This window comes from Hipposideros armiger, unplaced genomic scaffold (assembly GCF_001890085.2).
Source record: "Hipposideros armiger isolate ML-2016 unplaced genomic scaffold, ASM189008v1 scaffold_11, whole genome shotgun sequence".
Lineage (NCBI taxonomy): Eukaryota > Metazoa > Chordata > Mammalia > Chiroptera > Hipposideridae > Hipposideros > Hipposideros armiger.
In genome coordinates this window covers 1,004,165-1,018,233 of record NW_017731361.1, presented here as the reverse complement: position 1 = coordinate 1,018,233, position 14,069 = coordinate 1,004,165, and the positions used below count along the sequence as shown (strand labels likewise).

The 14,069-nt window shown below is 40.4% G+C and overlaps 1 protein-coding gene across 4 annotated transcripts in view; it reads left to right on the top strand.

The window, feature by feature from the left end:
* Window positions 1–479: 479 nt before the first annotated feature.
* FAM13B (family with sequence similarity 13 member B) overlaps window positions 480–14,069 on the top strand; it is a 104,684-nt gene continuing 91,094 nt past the window's right edge. For 3 of the 4 annotated variants that reach the window (XM_019661549.1, XM_019661542.1, XM_019661536.1), the window contains exon 1: window positions 509–824. The gene's annotated coding sequence lies outside the window, so the exon portion shown is untranslated. Of the gene's footprint in view, window positions 825–14,069 lie in introns of all 4 variants that reach the window. The other variant, XM_019661559.1, reaches the window with a different exon arrangement.

Sequence of the window (14,069 nt, the reverse complement as noted above, 5' to 3'; positions counted from 1 at the left end):
TGAAAAGGCAAAGTGGGGGTGAGGGGTGGGGTGTGGGGTGGGCAGGGTCCCGGATCTTAACCCCATCGCTAGGAATAGGAATGTGAGTCACAGCTTCGGTCTGCCCGGCGGTTTTATGGTAATGTCTCCGTGCTCCTCACCTGGATAAGGGCACCCTGGGTTATTCTGGTTTCTGCAGGGGTGCATGGCTTGTTTTGCAGAGAACAGGAGCGACCTCGGTCTTACGGATTTATCCTTTATACCGCCTACGTCCCCTCCCCAGTTTTCTCTTCTTTCCAACCTCCCCAGACCAAGGACTCCCAGACACCTCCCTCAGGCCCGCGCCCGGCTTCTCGCACCCTAACTCAGGGCCCAAATTTGGAAGTACAGCATTTCTAAAGCCGGTGGACTCTAGGCCTGGGGCCTGGGCGCTGTGGGGTACCCCCGCCCTCGCGGAGCACTCGCTCCGCCCCCGTCAGGGGTCCGCCCCGCCCCCTCCCACGCACGTCACGTCCGGTCCGGCCCCCGCCCGCCCTCCGCCCTCAGCCCTCCGCTCTCCTCCCGCTCGCCGTTAGGGAGGTTCTGCGCCTCAGCCGCTGCCTCTGTCGCCGCTCCCGCCCCCTCTTCCGCGTCTCCGCCGCTGCCACCACCGGGGGCATCCGGGGGTCGCTTATCGGGCTGGCCCCGCGCCTCAGCCGTCCCTTCAGCCTCCCGCCAGCTGCTGCCGCAGAAAGAGGCTCGCGGGCCGCGGAGCCTCTCGGGGCCTCAGTTCTCGCCCTTTTTTCGTCGCCGGGGGTCCTGGAGAAGCGGCCGCGGCCGGGGAACGGGACGTCGCGGTTCCAACGGTAGGCAAACGGGCGGGTACCCGTATCTGCGCATGCGCGGGTCGCCAGTTGCCGCGGCCCTCCCCCCTCGGCCGCCCCCCAGCGCCGCGTCCCACCCGCGGAGGGCTCAAGGGCGTTCCACGTCGGGGTGCTGGGGATCCTGGGCAGTGCTCTGCAGGTGGGGCATTTCATTGAGAAGGCCACCTTTCTCCAGTGAGAAGAGATGAAGCCGTGCCTTTGGCTGTCGGGGGGTGTGGCAGTCTTCGATTTTTCAGCCGCTGCAGTGCGCGTGAGCTGGTGTGCCTTCTCACCTCCTAGCTCCCCCAAAGTGGATGGCACAGCATCCCACGCTTGTTTGCTACTACCCCCTGCACACCGTACCTGCGCCATCTCCCTGCCCACTTCCTTCATGCTGGGCAGTGAAGTTGATGCAGAAAAAAGAGTGTGGTTTATTCCGGGCTCAACTGCGCCCCTTTTTAAGATCACGTGAGATGAGTGGTTGCTGACTTCCTTAAATTGGTCAGAGAATATAGCCAAAATTGGGCTGTTGGTGCTCAGGGGACTTGTCTAGAATGCACTCTGCATAGGTCAGACCAGAGAGGGTACAGCATTAAGTTTCAGATGGGGCGCGTTTCCGAGATAAGGTTATAGGAAATTGAATCGGTTGGCATACTTGCCCAGTGGGAAACTGGTAAACTTTTGTTTGTAATCAATTAAAAATCAAACTCACTTTTAGAAAGGTAGTTGCAGAATTTCATTCGGTTCCCCATTATGCCGTCTAATCGATGAAAAAAGTACCTAAAGTGTTGGACATTTACCTTAATTTCAAGTTGCCGATAATCTGAAAATGGCAACCGGAACCACAGTATTGCCGACTGTGAACATTGAATAACTGGGATAAATAATTACTTTTAAAGGCAGACAGTAAAGGGTAGTTTTGAAATATTGACATTCTGGGTTATTGTGAGGCTGTGTTGTCAACTTTTGTTTCTGTAACCTTTTTGTAAAACTTAAAAAACCTCGTTGGCCTGGGTTTCTCACAGATACTATGCATTTAGTAAGTACTTGTTAAATGGAATTGAATGAACTAGCCATTATGTGTATATCCATTGGGAACCCCTTCTTTCTTAATCTGTGCTGCTTTTAAAATTGGGGCAGTCTTTTCTCCAATTTAATTGTGTTACCAATTAGGGATCTGTGACACAGCTTAAAATCCTTGGAAAGATGTAGAAAGGCATGTCCTAGAATTCTTCGTTGGGGAAAGTGAATGTTTCATTTTTTTTTTTTTATAACTGTGCCATTGTTGTAGGACCGAGAAAATGGCTGAAATAAATACATTGCAACTTGTCAGTTTTTCTCCACTAATAAAATGACAACTACTTTTATTATCATTTATGAATAAACAGCCTGCATGGTTTCCTCTTATTGTACACTAACTTTAAATTGGGGAAATAGTATGAATCGCTGTAGCTATACTTTGAAAAAAAATGTGGTTAATATACATAACATAAAATTTACCATTTTAACCTTTTTTATTTTTTTAAGATTTTTATTGGGGAATTGGGGGAGGGAACAGCCTTGGGGAATGGGGAAGGGGAACAGACAAGTTGCTGTCCTTTTGCTCTTCAGTCTAGTTGTGGAGGACGTTGCTTCACTGGCCCAAGTTGGCACCATCATTGCACTCTTTCCTGGTGAGCCAGATCAGTCGCTGGCTTCTGGATGGCCGCTCACTGTGGCTGCTGGCCGCTCACTGTGGCTGCTGGCCGCTCACACTGGCTGCTGGCCGCTCACACTGGCTGCTGGCCGCTCACACTGGCTGCTGGCTACATACGGTAGCCCATGGTAGCCCATGGCAACCCATGGCAACCCACTGCCACAGGGGCTGCAGCCTACGCAGTCGCCAGCGACTCACGGCAGCCCAGCTCCAGGTTGAGCTGCTGTTCAGCATCTTAGCTGTGGAGGGCAGTGTCACTGGCCCTCATATGTGGGATCCGAACTGGGGCCCTCTGGCGTCCCAAGCCAGTTCTTAACCATCAGGCCACTCGGCCGGCCCCATTTTAACCATTTTTAAGCGTGCAGTTCAGTTAAGTACATTTATGTTGTTGTGCAACCATTACCACTATCCATTTCCAGAACTTTCTCATTACTCTAAATAGAAACTGTAGACAGTAATTCCCCATAGCCTCCGCCCATTAGCTGGTAACCTCTTTAGTACTTTCTGTCTCTATAATTTGCCTATTCTGTGTACCTTATGTAAGTAGAATCATATAACATTTGTCCTATTGTGTCTGGCTTATTTCACTTAGTATGTATTCAAGATCCATCCATGTAGTAGTGTGTATCAGAATTTCCATCCTTTTTAAAGCTGAATAATATATTCCATTGTATATACACAACATTTTGTTTATCTCTTCATCTGTTGATGGATGTTTGTATTGTTACCACCTTTTGGCTTTTGTGAAGCCAAAAGTAATGCTTCACATAGTAATGCTGCTGTGAACATTGGTGTACAAGTAAGTGTTTGAGTCCCTGCTTTTGATTCTTCTGGGTATATATTGGGTTGTTGGAAAAGTCATGACGCATTTTTGCAACGAAAAACAGAAAAAATACATCATGACTTTTCCGACAACCCAATACTTAGAAGTGGAATTTGGGGTATATTACCTAGTAGTATAGTTGACCCTTGAACAATAGGGTTTGAACTGCACAGGCCCACTTATACAGCAATGTTTTTTCAATAAGTACTGTAAATGTATTTTCTCTTCTTCATGATTTTCTTAACATTTTCTGTTCTCTAGCTTTATTGTAAGAATATAATATATAATACACATATAAAATATGTTTTAACCAACCTGTATATTATTGGTAAGGCTTCTGATTAGCAGTAAGCTTATTAATTGTTAAGTTTTTGGGGAGTCAAAAGTTATACATGGATTTTCAACTGCATGGGTGTTGGTGCCCCTAACTCTTGCGTTGTTCAAGGGTCGACTTTATGTATGTTGAGTTTATACTGGATCGTCTGGTAATTCTGTGTTTAAGTTTTTGAGGAACATCCAAACTGTTTTCCAGGCCTGCTGCATCTTTTACATTCCCATTTGGCAGTGCACAAGGGTTCTAATTTCTCCACATCCTCTCCTCCTTTCCAACAGTTGTTAACTTTCCTTTTTTGTTTGTTAGTTTATTTGTTTAATAATAGGTATCCTAATGGGAGGGGGTGAAGTGAACTGGCATTTCATTGTGGTTTTGATTTGCATGTCAGTAAGAGATAGTGACATTGAACATCTTTTCATTTGTATCTTTGGAGAAATGTCTTTTCAAGCCCTTTGCTAATTTTTGAATTGGTTTTTGTTTCTTTGTTGTTGAATTAGTTTTAAAATAAGATTATTTAAAACTAATTTTTTGAAGTTATTTTGTACATGAGTTAAATCTTTTATCTGAAAACCTTCTGGTTCTTAAAATGAATGAAATACCTACTGAAATTTTAAAAATTGAAATAGAAATTTTCTGTTTTATAGATGGATAAACAGCAAAGAGATTGATTTTATATCTGAAAAAGTTTTCCAATTATTTAGTAAGACATACTATATTTAGATCTCAAATAGATGTATATTAGTACCAAGAACTTATTTCTATCACTTTAGTATTACAAAGGTGCACCCATTAAATGAAGACCAGCTTCTCACCAATGAGTAAGATTACTGCTTCTGAACTTTCCTTTGTTTATGAAGTGTTTTGTTAATATGGCTAGGAGCAGAGGAGAGGGGTTACTTGATGGAGAAAAAGGAAGTGTAGTATGTACATATGAACTTGACCTGAGTCAGTGTTCCCCAAGCAAGGCAGTTGGCTAATATGTGAATAGGTTCACTTTGGGGACATACAGAAGAGCCGACTTGGCTTGGAAATGGAAATAATGAAGGATGATTGGAATGGAATGTAATAAAGGCAGTTTTAATGCACCAACTCATAATCATATAGTACACTTAATAGATATTAGTAGTAATGGATTTTAAGGGTAACTCATTATCAGATTGATTCATTCATTCACCATATGTTTGTTTATCCCTTTCTAAATGTCAGTAATACATCGAGGAGCAAAACCCACGCAATCACTTGGTGATGGTAGGATAACTGTAAATTTAGCAGACATCATTGAATTGAACACTTGAAATGAGTAGATTTTATGATATGTAAATTGTGCCTTAATAAAGCTTTTTTTTAAAAAAAAACAATGCAAAAAACAAAAACAACCCCCACCAGTGGACTTCAAGAAGCTTATATTCTCCTGTGAGAAGCACATTAAACAAGCACAGAGAGGAATATATAATAAAACTTGTGATGCTGTTTTGGAGCTAAGGAATGATAGTCTCTGAGAGAAATTAATAGGGGTGGTCATTAGATTGAGTGGGTTGGAGATAGCCCCTTCAAGAATTGGACTTGAGTGAGGGCTGAAGATGAGTTAGGAGTAAGTAGGGGAGAGTGTTTTAGGTAGATGAACCAGTATGTATAAAAGTCTTAGGTTGAGGAAAATGCAGTGGGTTGACAATATAATTTACTGAAATCTACTGGATTTCTACTAGAGAAGGAAATCCAAATCTTTTCTGTTAAGTTGTTACCTAGCTTGAGTTTATATTTTCTTTTCCTTGTGTATATGATGTATAATAATTCTTTTTTTAAAAGATTTTATTGGGGAATTGGGGGGAGGGGAACAGATAAGTTGCTGTTGTTTTGTTCTTCAGTCTAGTTGTGGAAGATGTTGCTTCACTGGCCCAAGCTGGCACCATCATTGTGCTCTTCCCAGGCGAGGCAGGTCAGTCGCTGGCCTCTGGATGGCGGCTCACGGCGGCTGCTGGCCGCTCACGCTGGCTGCCAGCTACACATGGTAGCTTATGGCAGCCCACTGCAGCAGGGGACTGGCAGCCTACGCCGTCGCTGGCGACTCACGGCAGCCCAGCTCCAGGTCGAGCTGTTGTTCAGCATCTTAGCTGTAGAGGGCAGTGTCACTGGCCCTCATATATGGGATCTGAACTGGGGCCCTCTGGCATCCCAAGCCAGTTCTTAACCAACGTGCCACTCGGCCAGCCCTGATGTATAATAATTCTTACCTCTTTATTTTCAAACATTTTTCAGAGAGATGTCTGTCATGTTTCTATTATTGCCCTCTTCAGGAATAGAAAAATAGAAAAAGTTGAGTTATTTCTTTATTCTTAAAATATTTATTTTTAGGGCCAGCGAAGTGGCTCAGTTGGTTAAGAGCTGTGAGCAACAGGGTTGCCGGTTGGTTTCCCGGCTCGAGCTGAGCTGCCACTGAGCTGCCAACAGGTGGCAGGATGGCTCAGCTAAACAAAAACAAACAAACAAAATTCATTTTTGCTTTTGTGTATAGAGCTGCTGTTCCATACAATTGAAAAATAAAAATAAAACCAAAAACCAGTTGTTGATTGACATAGGGGGTGCTTAATATTTTAGTAGGGAGGGTAGGGAGAGGTGCTTTGTGGTCCTAATTTGAATGAAACAAACACCAGTCACAGTGGATAACAAATTTGGAAAGGCACAGGAGCTCAAATTTAGGATCAGATGAAAATTTTTATAGGAAAAACAGACCATATTATGGTTGGTTATAGAATCAATTGAAACTAATTTTAAAAGATGATTTTTTTTTCTGTTAAGGAGTATTTTAATGTTTGAATAATGGTGTTTGACTAGCAAGTACAAATATTTGTGTTATGAATTAATTACCTTCTGTGTGGCTTTATACATTTCAGTGAAATTTTAAACAAAATTTTCAGTGACTGTAGTCATTGTTGCCTGGAAGAGAACACATCTTAAAGACAGCAGAGTTAGGGTTCTAGTCTCTAGTTCAGTGACTTTGAACCAATGTCTTCAGCTCTCTGAGATTTTTTTTGTTCTTCTCAGAAAGGGAATAATCTTCCCTGCTTATCTCACAGGGCATGGTTGTAAGGATTCAGTTGGATAGTGAACTGGAAAGTACCCCAGAAATGATTGCATTTCAGATACTGGGGTTCTGCTATTGTTCAGTGTTCACAACTGGGGAAACAAAGATGAAATATTTTTTTGCTCTCAAAGTTCAGTCTAGTAGAGAAGGCAGATATAAAAATAAGTATAATCAGTGCTTTTTTTGGTTCATGTTCTAGCTTCCTTTTTTTCTTTTCAGAGCAGTTTTTATACAAGTCTGTGAAAAGAGAAATGTTCTGATTTCAAGGGATCCATTTGGCTAGAGCAAGTTGTGGAATTACCCTTAATACCCCTTATGTGAAAAAATGAAGTGTGTTGTAGTTTTGTATTAATGAACAATAAGAAATGATAAGCTAGTCTTCTCAAGACCTTACTCATTAGCCTAAGGTAGGTTCTGAGTGTGCATGCTTTCAATGGAGAAGAAGTTACTAGAATAGAGGAGTCTTGAAGAGTTAATATTTGTCAAAATTGAGATTATAAGCACACAAGTATCTGACTAGAATTAGTTCTATATGATACATATATGCTTTCTCAGATATTTTATGTTACCTTCTAAATCATAGTTCTTTTTTTAAAAGGATCAGTCATTGTGCTAATATTTAGTGGGAAGAGCTAATTTGGCAGATACTCGCTTTGACTTAGAAAATCATGCTGAATTAGCAGACTAGTGACATTGAAGTGCATGTGGGGAAAGGGAACCTATTGGGAGTCATCTTGCTCCAGCACATCACAGGCTTACCCTTTAATCAGGAGATAGCATTTAAAGTGTCACCTTTCTTCATACTTTCATAAGTAGGATTAAACGTACCTCAACCACTCTTTTCGGTTTTTTTTTATATATATATACTGATGTGTGAGCCATGTATCTGACCGACAGATATCTCAAAAGGTCATCCTTTGGGGAAATTTCTTTATCTAATCTTGGAGACTAACTTCAAGTACCTCATGGTCTCCTTGGCTTTTTGAATCAGAATTGTGGCTGGTTTCTAAGTAAATGTGAGAGTAAATTCTTTGCCTTTGTAATAGTGCTCATTTTAATGTTCTGGCTTCTTAAGACTTACATAGCTTTCATTAGGAAGATTTTTTTTTTAAACATTTTTTTGTGTGAAGATTTTGGGGAATTGGGGAAGGGAAACAGTGTTGAGGAATTGGGAAGGGGAACATCCAAGTTGTTGTCCTTCAGTCTTAGTTGTGGAGGGCACAGCTAGCTGAGCTCCAAGTCCAGTCGCCATCTGGTCGCCCATTGGCAGCTCGCGGCCACTCAGCTCAAGATGCCGTCGTGTTCAATCTTAGTTGCGGGTGGGCGTAGCCTACCATCCCATGCTCAAGTGGAACTGGCAACCGTGTTGTTAGGAGCACTTGCTCTCACCAGCTGAGCCATCTTGCCACCTGTTGACAGCTCAGCAGCAGCTCTGCTCGGTCACAGTTCAGTGGCCCATGTGGGAATCGAACTGGCGACCCTGTTGCTCAGAGCTCGCACTCTTAATCAACTGAGCCACTTGGCTGGCCCCCCTTCATTAGGAAAATTTGCAGTTAGATCCGATGGCACATTCTAGCATCACCGTTTACAAATTTTGAAGTTTAGCTCAGTGACTTGAGGCTCACAGTACAAGTAAGTGGGAATAATGCCTACTTCACAGCATTATTCTCCATATGAGAAATGACTTGTAAAATGCATATAGATCCTCCATAAATGATAGTTACTTTTCTTTCTTGATTTGATTATCTTTGGTTATTGCTGGAAGTAGGTGTGGCAGCTTTTTATCTGCCACGTCTTAAGGAGATGCCCCATCTTGCTTTGAATAGCAACATTATTTGCTTCTCATTTATGTCTTTATTCAACATTTATTTAAAAAATAAGTTATGTGTCAGACATTGTGTGAAGCCTTTGGTGATACAAAGATGTAATGACAAGGCTTCTACCTTGAAGGATCCTCTTTATTGAGAGACAGACAGTTTCATGGGATAATCGCTAAAAACGTAAGAGGTACATTAGGAGCAAAGGAGAAGGAGAACTCTGCCTCAAGAAGTCAGGGGATGTTTGACAGAGGAAGTTGGAGTTGAGACTTGAAGATCAGTAGAAGTTTGGTGAACAAGGTGGGGTTGGTGATGGTGTTGATTTAGGGCTTCAAGGACAGAAAACAGTATGTGCAAAGCTTGCGAGGTGTGGACTGTGAACTTAAGTAGTTAAATATTTCTGGAGAAGAGGTGAGGTGGAGGAGGCAGGAAAGGAGATTTTACTGGTAGGTGCAGTTTGTCCACCATGCAGTGGAGTTTATCCTGTATATCAGAGGTTCTTAAAACTGCATGCACGCCGGCGACGGCGTAGGCTGCAGCCCCTGCTGCAGTGGGCTGCCATAAGCTACCGTGTGTAGTCGGCAGCCAGCGTGAGCGGTCAGCAGCTGCAGTGAGCGGCCGTCCAGAGGCCGGCAACTGATCTGCCTCGCCCGGGAAGAGCGCAATGATGGTGCCAGCTTGGGCCAGTGAAGCAACATCCTCCACAACTATACTGAAGAACAAAACAACAGCAACTTGTCTGTTCCCCTTCCCCCAATTCCCCAGCGCTGTTCCCCTCCCCCAATTCCCCAATAAAATGAAAACAAACAAAAAAACTGCATGCATTATAATAAACCGAAGAATTTATTAAACATATAGAGGCCCAATCCAGCCTGTCATGGATGCTGGATGGGGATTGTGGCTTTGCATTCTGTGTACTGAACAAGCCCTTTCCCATCCCCAGATGAAATTGGAGAACCACTGCTCTAGGTCACTGGTCTCAAAAGTGAGACACAGGCACTTTGTATGGGCAGAGGATCTGTTAAAGTGTGTATGTGTGTGTGTGTAGTATTAAAATTTGTTTCTGTTTATTTTTAATCTTAAAATGTTATTTTTGTGCATGTTTATTATGTGCATAATATACTAGTATATTGTTCACTATAATTTAGAAATATACATATGTGAGGGCTGTGCTCATTTTTTTTCTGATCAAAAAATTTGGAGTACTGGGCTCAGGCAGAAGAAAACAATTGAGGAATTTTTTTGCAGGGGAATTCAAGTTAGATTTTAGTGTTGAGATCAGTGAGATTGGTTGAAAGGACTTAGTCACAGGGAATTTTATCTCCCTCTGGCTTTATTATATTTGTCTTGATTTGAATAGCTTGAAATCATGGTTGGAGGTTATAAAATAATTGACTGTGATCATGAAACCCTTTTGAGAGTTCGTGAAAATTAGCCAGGCTATTTACCATTAGATTATCTCTCAGGGTAGCCAATTTTTGCCTGAATGCCATGAATAAGAGAGGAATAATGAGCTGTCTTGAGGTGCAATGTTTTATATTTAGTGAGTTGCAGTTTGTGAAATATATGGCAATTTGGCAAGTGTAGTCTTACAAAATATGCTTGAGTCCGTTGTTCTTTGTACTGTTATGGAATTACCATGGAGCAGGGTTGTCCCCTTAGGAAGTGTATTGAAGTACACACAAATGAACAAATCCTTAGGCAGAGGGGGATAATCAGTTGCAAGAAATCCTTTATACTTTTTTTTGGTTTTGTTTTTTTAAGGCAAAGAAGTTCATAAACTTTTAAGTGTTAGCGCTCTCTTTAATATAAAAACTTTCCTCTGGGTGGTGAGCACACAATGTGATATATAGATGATGTATTATAGAATTGTACACTGGAAACCTATGTAATTTTACTAACCATTGTCATCCCAATAAATTTATTAAAAAAATAACTTTCTAGTCCTAAATTCTTAGTTATACTTTGATAAATTACTTAAGGACAAAGTCAATATGAATTTAATAATAGATTCAAATAACTTTTCCTGATCAAATTGCATCTGTGAACATGTGACATAATTTTATGTGCTGTTGAGACCTGTGTTCAGCTTTTCTGTTTTCTTGGTGTAACAGCGATCTCAGACAAACTAATGTCTGGTCAGTTTCTCAGGCCAGGAAGGACCCTCTGATTTAGTATGTTGGCAACTTTTGCAGTACCACACTTGTTTGGTTAGAATAAAAGAGGTGCCCACTTTTCTTTGCTTCGGTGAATTGTTCCGTGCTCATTAATGAAAAACAATGTATGGAACGGGTAAATTTACTTTCCTTAAGCTTTGGTTTATTGACTTAGAGTCAGACACAGCAATTGTCTACAAACTTAAATCTCTGTTCCCAAAGTTAACCATCTTTATTGAGACCTAGCTCCCTCTTGGCTTTTCTCTGTATATTAATGATAGGGATTTTTTGCAGGGGAGCTTTAGCAATTATTGAGGTTACCTCTATGCGAATTGTATCCTATTTTGTCAAAAGCATTTTGGACAAAAAACAACTTCTCTTGTTTATTTCTATTTAGTTTGAAGTAGAACTTTTTCACACAAAAATGATAATTTGGCAGATACTGCTTTTACCACAGGTTGCCTTATTTGTAAAATAATAAAACTTTTATTAGTATATTGCAGATCTGATCTTATTACTATTACCGTGTTTTGTTAGATTATTTGCTTTGAAAAGACTGAACTGTCTAAAATTTATAGTATTTTCAGTGCAACTTTATTCTGTTTTTCTTAGTTATGCTATATAGAAAATTATATAGTAATTTTTGGATATGCTAGATACCATAGAGGGGCCAAACAGGATTGGTTCTTTAAATATAGTTAAAAGAAATCTTTTTTTTTCTTTTGTAGTTGGAAAAATATACTATAAAAATGTCATTCTATATTAAAAATAGTTTTATATTCAATAGTTCATTAAAATGATGCTGTCTTTATTTGTGCCATTTTTTCTTTCTTTTTTTTGAACTATAATTTATATACAATAATATAATTTATATACAATAGCATTCACCAATTTAAAATGTTCAGTTCACCAAGCTTTGAAAAGTATGTTAAGCATGTAACCCATTACTACCACAATCGTGACATAGACTATTTCCATCACCCCATAAAGTTCTCAGTGATTTTAAATTTACTCATCAGTGAAATGGGCATAATGAGGGGTATCTACCTCTATAGGATTGTTTTAAAGATTAAGTGAGTTAATATATTTAAAGCCCTTAAAAGCTTTTATAAGAGCTCAGTTAATGCTGTCTGCTATTATCCATAGTATTGATGATGGAGTTCTACCCTTTTTAGTCCCTCGCTACTAATTTTATTAGGTATTTAAAACTTAGATTCTGTGCTAAGAAGAAAAGTGTGTTTGTTGCTATCAGACATATGTATCTGTAAATAGAACTGAATGGAGTGCAAAAGTACCTTCAGCCTTAGAATTCAGGTTGATAACTGTTATATGAAGGTACACTTTCCTGAATGTACCCATTAACTAGCTTTATTGATAATTGGTGTTTAATTGCATAATGCCACTCTTATCTCATGGTAAAGTATGTGATGTAAAAGTCAAAGTGATTTCTTATTCATTGTCACTACCACATGCTAGGCAACTGTCACTTATATTTAAAATAATTTTGCTATTTTGATTCATAATAAAATTATCCTTTTGGAAATGTTTAGTTATTTTGAAAGTACACATTGTATTCTCTGTGTTAAGCCTTTTATTTAACAGCATTTTTGCATTTTATCGATACTATCTGCCAAGACATTTCATCATATCTCTTTGGGACATTTTTCTGTGGTACCTGCTGCTATTTTCTTTTCTTTGAGAATTGGATATTGTCGTTTAGATGTCCCATTTGTTTTCTAGGGCTTCCATGACAAAATAGTACAAATGGGGTGACTTTAAGACAGTAGAAAATTTTCTCTCACCCATCAAGAGGCCAGAAGTCTAAAGTCAAGGTGTGGACAGGGTCATGTACCCTTTGAAGTTTCTTGGGGAGAATCCTTCCTTGCCCTGTCCAGCTTCTGGTGGCTCTTGACGTTTCTTGTTTTGTGACAGCATAACTCCCAGTTTTTTTCTCCATCTTCATATAGCCTTATTACACGTTGTGTGTGTTTGTGTGTCCTGTCCTTTTATAAGGACACCAGTCACTGGATTTAGGACTCACCCTAAATCTAGGGTGATTTCATTTTGAGATCCTTAACTGATTACATATGCAAAGATCCTATTTCCAAATAAGGTCACATTCTGAAGTTCTAGGTAGACATGAATTTTGGGGGGACACTATTCAACTTACTACAGATATAAAGGGAATGTTGACATGGTTTTAAACTCTGAAAAGGGGGCGGGAAACAGGACTAAATAATGTCAAAAACTACTTTGCAGTTAGCAGAAATGTTATTTTGGGTCACTCCAATCTGAACACCCTCAGCAGTGTGCTCTAGATAGAGGTCTCAAGTGAATAATCATTGGCTAGTAAGGCTTGGAACATAGGCCTGCCCTCATTAAATACCTTTTAGCAAAGCTAGGAATAAATGACCTCCTAAAATGTATGTAAGACTGGCCAGTTTGAGTGATAAAACGTGAGATTCTATGGTACTTCAAGTTGTGAAAATTTACGTAGAACGATCGTATAGTATAGTGATTAAGAGCAGAGAGTTCAAATTCTGCCTCTGATCCTTATTAGCTGGGTGGACTGTTGGTGAACCTCTATGCAATGTCTCATTAAGAGTTAAAATAATACCTTATCAATACATGTAAACTGCACGAACTGCCTGGAACGTAACTGCTCATTTATGTTAGGTGCTTCTGTTTTCATCATCATCAGTGCTCTGCTTCAGGACGAAAATCGAACACCTGAAAGATTTATTTATGCCTTTGTTTTTCTAGTAGAAAGGATGAATTTGTACTGATGAATTCATAGATTCCTACCCAGTGTCACCTTAGGAAAGATGCTTTTCAGATTGTCTAGTTAGGCAGTGGTTCTCAACCTTCCTAATGCCGCAACCCCTTAATACAGTTCCTCATGTTGTGGTGACCCCCAACCATAAAATTATTTTCGTAATAACTGTAATTTTGCTACTGTTAGTTAGAGGTTGAGAGTAGGAAAGAATACAGGATGAGATAACTGGTTCCTGGTTTCACTAACAAGACACACTCAACACTGAGTAGCCATTTTAGTGATGTCTAGAACTTGCCTCTGACATACTTTTCCAGGAAGCCTTCAATGATTTGCTTCATTTATCAAGCAGACCCCCCTTTTCTTATGTCATGAGGGTGTCAACCTAAATTTTAATGTAACTTCATTAAACATCTTGTCCCTGAAGTTAACCTCTCTCTAAAGCAGGGTTCTCAACTTGTGGGTCGCGACCCCTTTGGGGTCGAACGACCCTTTCACAGGGGTCGCCTAAGACCATCGGAAAACAAAAAGATATTTACATTACGATTCATAACAGTAGCAAAATTA